Raw genomic sequence first — 4829 nt, forward strand, 5'->3', positions numbered from 1 at the left:
GCTAGGATAAATGGCGGTACTTAGTTATTTATTTATTTTTAGTACCGGGTATTGGGGTATTGAGTCCAGGGCCTCATGCGTGCCACAGACAAGTGCTCTACCACTTAGCTATATCCTGGACCCTTTTGAGTTGATTTGATTCTGAGACACAGTGTCATTAAATTGCCCAGACTGGCCTTGAATTTGCCATCCTCCTGCCTCAGCCTCCTGAGCTGCTGAATTTACAGGTGTGTACCACCAGCAATGCAAGTGCTTCATGTACTATAGAAGAATCTACTGAAGAACTGTCTCAATTGTATGAGTTAGTAGAGCTGCCCCACGAACACATCCATAACTACAAATGAGTACATTAAGGAGTCTCGCCCACAGCCCATGCAGGCAACAGAAGCTGGGTTCCCCTGCGAGGAGTGAGCTGGCTGAGATATTTGCAAAAAATCACACAACACAGAAAATAGTTTTAAAGAGCAAGGGCAGGAGGGCTATTCGACCTTAAGGGTGGAGCTTCTGCACTGGAAAGAGAGAGCGAGAGCCCTGTTTGCTTTATCTATATGGGGGAACTTCAAAGGCTTTCTATAGAATGTTCTTAACCAATTAAGGTAAGAGGTGGGCTGTCCAAATCCCAGTGGGTCATGCCCAACTCCGGAGCTACGAGATCAGTCTACAGAGCCATGAAGTCATGTGCACTGTGTCATCTATTAAGTGGGAGGGGACACAAAAAAGCGTGAAAATCTGGTATCTAAACTCAGCTTTGAGCTAAAATCTCCCTGGCTGCCACAGTCTGGCTGGGCACAAATCACGAGCCACTCAAGCAGGAACAAACTTTATTTCTGAATGCCACCAGCACACTCCACACATGCTCCCCAGGAACTCTCCCAAATGCCACCCATGCGGCTCCTCCAGGAACACACCACACACCAACCGGAATTCCCCCCCCCCACACCACCCTACCACCACCACCACCACCAGCCCCACCACCACCCCGGCATGTGCACTCACTCTCGGAACCCCCAAGAACTCAAGGGGAACTCCAAAGTAGCGAACGTAGGATGCAACAAGAGCCATCCTATTAAGGGACAGTAAAGGTCTACTATACAATTGAATCAATCCAGCATCATCTTAATGGCTCGCCTCTCAACCATTACTTCTGGCAAAATGCCAGGGGCCATTCCAACTCAGCTGTGGCTCTCAACACCTGGCTCAAAGCTGAGTGAAGGTACTAAGCAGCTCAGGAGTGGCTTCCCACAAAGGACTATAACTTGCATGAAGCCTGAATACATGAAAAATTCAGCCATGGTTGCAAATAGGATTTTATGGCCATATAAATGGAAACTATAAATTAGATCATGTCTTGTCACTTGTAGAAAGTTTTGCATATTAGAAAATAAAGTTGGGGGCTGGGATTGTGGCTCACGCTTGCCTAGCATGTGCAAGGCCCTGGGTTTGATCCTCAGCACCACACGAAAATAAATAAAATAAAGGTGTTGTGTCCAACTGTAACTAAAAAATAAATATTTTTTTAAAAAAGAAAGTTGGCTAAACATTAAAACAGATTTTCCGGTTTCTCTGTAGTTTTCCTCAGCTTTGGGTGGTGGCTGCTGCCAGGCTTTAGCTTCCAGTCCGCGGAGGGCGTGGCGGCGTGGACAGCGGCCGGGCACCCCGTGCCCCCGCCGCCGGCAGCCACTAGGCCGACTGCCGCCGGTTTCCGCGCCCGCCACTTCTCCTCTCAGCGCGGGGCGGCTGCGGTGGCCCCGCGAGCGGCCCAGATGCAGGCCATCAAGTGTGTGGTGGTGGGAGACAGAGCTGTAGGTAAAACTTGCCTACTGATCAGTTATACAACCAATGCATTTCCTGGAGAGTATATCCCCACTGTTTTTGACAACTATTCTGCCAATGTTATGGTAGATGGGAAACCTGTGAATCTGGGCTTATGGGATACAGCTGGACAAGAAGATTATGACAGATTGCGCCCCCTCTCCTATCCACAAACAGATGTTTTCTTAATTTGCTTTTTCCTTGTGAGTCCTGCATCATTTGAAAATGTCCCTGCAAAGTGGTATCCGAAGTGCGACACCATTGTCCCAACACTCCTATCATCCTAGTGGGAACTAAACTTGATCTTAGGGATGATAATGACACAATTGAGAAACTGAAGGAGAAGAAGCTGACTCCCATCACCTATCCACAAGGGTTAGCCATCGCTAAGGAGATTGGTGCTGTAAAATACCTGGAGTGCTCAGCACTCACACAGAGAGGCCTCAAGACAATGTTTTATGAAGCTATTCGAGCAGTTCTCTGCCCACCTCCTGTTAAGAAGAGGAAGAGAAAATGCCTGCTGTTGTAAATGTCCAAGTCCCTCCTTCTTGATCCTGCCCCTTGGAACCTTTGTATGCTTTGCTCAAAAACAGTGGAGCCTTCGCACTCAATGCCAAGTTTTGGTTAAAGATTAATTTTTCCATAAAACCATTTTGAACCAATCAGTAATTTTAAGGGTTAGTTTTAAGTATATAAGTTCAAACTCACATTCTATTAAAATTTAGCCCTAAAGTGACAAGCCTTCTTAAAGCCTTATTTTTCAAAAGCCCCTATTCTTGCTCAGATTAAGAGTTGCCAAAATACCTTCTGAACTAAGTTGCGTTGTGCTGAGAACACTGAGCACTAAACTGTTGGGAGAACTTTGTCTAAGAAGACTGCGCTTCTGAAGTCAGGAGGTGCAGACGCTTTCTGAGTAGTTTGAGATCATGTGAAGCAGCACAGCCTCCTTAATGAAATGTTGCCCTTTAATGCATCAGTAACTTATCAGCCCATGTTCACCAAGTAACTGTACTGTATGTCGTAATGAAATGAGTATAACTCAGCTCTTTGGATAAGTTTCTGATTTCATAGTGAGTTTTTTTTTTTTTTTTTAAATCAGTCGACTAGCTTTTGCAGAGTCTTTGAACAGAACTCTCATTCACGTGTTTCCTCTAATGAAGTATTCTGTTCCTAGTCGTGGGTGTGCTGGGTGGAGTGTGTGAAACACGACATGATCAAAGGATGAAGACAGTATTTTGACTAAATATAAGTGGAGATTAATTTACACTACATTGTACACAGAATAATTCAACTGAATAAAAAAGTGCCACGGGTAAAGATTTTTAAAGATTAATTTCTGTCAAATGCAGTAGATGAAGAAAGGTTGGTATTAAGTGTCTTTTCTTAAGCTTCTCCATTTTCCTATACTTGCCATCCCTCCTGGAATTGGGCATTTAATTCACTTTTGAACGGCCATTCCCATAGTTGCTAACTTAGTAAGTGATTTTCTTATAGAACCCCTTCTTAATGAGCAATATGCCTCCTACCTGTACTATAAATCTTTCTAATAATGCATTAGTTTTTTTGTAGGTTAGTAAAAGTGCATTCCTGTTTTCATGTTACTTTATTCAAAGCTAATAAGTGCTTTCCTTAGTTTTCTAATAACTAGGTGTAAAAATCATGTGCTGCAGCTTTACAGTTTTTAAAATATTTTAGATATTCTTCAACTATGAACCTTCTTAACATCACTGTCTTGCCAGATTATCAACACTGTCATGTGACTAATACTGACCCTGTTTACCTCACACACACACACACACACACACACACACACACGGACACACGCTTCCTGTTGTGGCTTTGCCTAATGATGTTCTTTGGGTCTGTGAGGTTCTGTAAACTGTGATAGTGCTAACAATGTTCTGTACAACTTAAACTCACTGGCAAGAACACAATGTTGGACCTTTCAACCACTAGAACAAAATTTTTTAAATTGACAGTTGCAGAACTGTGGAGTGTTTTTACATTGATCTTTTGCTAATGCAATTAGCAGTATGTTTTGCATGTATGACTTAATAAATTCTTGAATCATAAAAAAACATTAAAACAAATGATAGTCCTTAAGAAATAATGCCTTGGGCTGGGATTATGGCTCATGGGCTGGGATTGTGGCTCAGCAGTAGAGCGCTTGCCTAGCATGGGCAGGACCTGGGTTCGATCCTCAGCACCACATAAAAATAAAGGCATTGTGTTGTATTCATCTACACCTAAAAAATAAATATTAAAAAAAGAAAGAATGCCTAGCATCTGTAAACAGGTGCAAACTGAATCTAAACTGTTTTCAGGTATACCTTAGTTTGAAAGTAGACAATCTAAACCATTTTAGGTTTATCCTATTCACTCCAAATCACTAGGGGGAAAAAGAGTTTCTGAGCTCCATACAATATTTTACAAAAATTACATCTCTTTACAAGGGATACATGCCTTTAATTGGTCACTTCCATGGGTAAATAAATAACAATCATAGAAGTGATGTTAGAAAGCATATGGGCTTTTATTTGCTGACAGACTTTATGAAATGCAGAAAAAGATAAAAGGGGCTTCCTTGAAATTAGCTGCTTTTAGTGGGCTGCTTGATATGAGCAATATGCCACCATCTATACCACATGATCTATGAGTTCAGCAGATTATAAAATCTGTCTTCCCAAGTTGCTAGACCAGATGGCACATCTTATCAAGAAGTGGTGGTCTGTTGGAAAGGGGCCAGGATTGTAGCTCAGTGATAGAGCACTTGCCTAGCATGCATGAGGCACTGGGTTCGATCCCAGGCACCACATAAAACTAAACAAATAAAGGTATTGTGTCCATCTACAACTAAAAAAATTATATATAAAAAAAGAAATGATCTGTTGGGCTAAGGCTATAGCTCAGATGGTAGAGTGCTTGCCTCACATGCACAAGGCCCTTGATTCAATCCCCAGCACCACAGAAGAAGAAGAAGAAGAAGAAGAAGAAGAAGAAGAAGAAGAAGAAATCTC

At 42.4% G+C, this 4829-nt stretch overlaps 1 pseudogene; it reads left to right on the plus strand.

Annotated features, from left to right (window-relative positions):
- The first annotated feature begins 1742 nt into the window (after window positions 1–1742).
- LOC139705021 (ras-related C3 botulinum toxin substrate 1 pseudogene) lies at window positions 1743–2356 on the plus strand (annotated as a pseudogene).
- Window positions 2357–4829: the final 2473 nt, after the last annotated feature.

This window comes from Marmota flaviventris, chromosome 3 (genome assembly GCF_047511675.1).
Source record: "Marmota flaviventris isolate mMarFla1 chromosome 3, mMarFla1.hap1, whole genome shotgun sequence".
NCBI classification, from domain to species: Eukaryota; Metazoa; Chordata; class Mammalia; order Rodentia; family Sciuridae; genus Marmota; species Marmota flaviventris.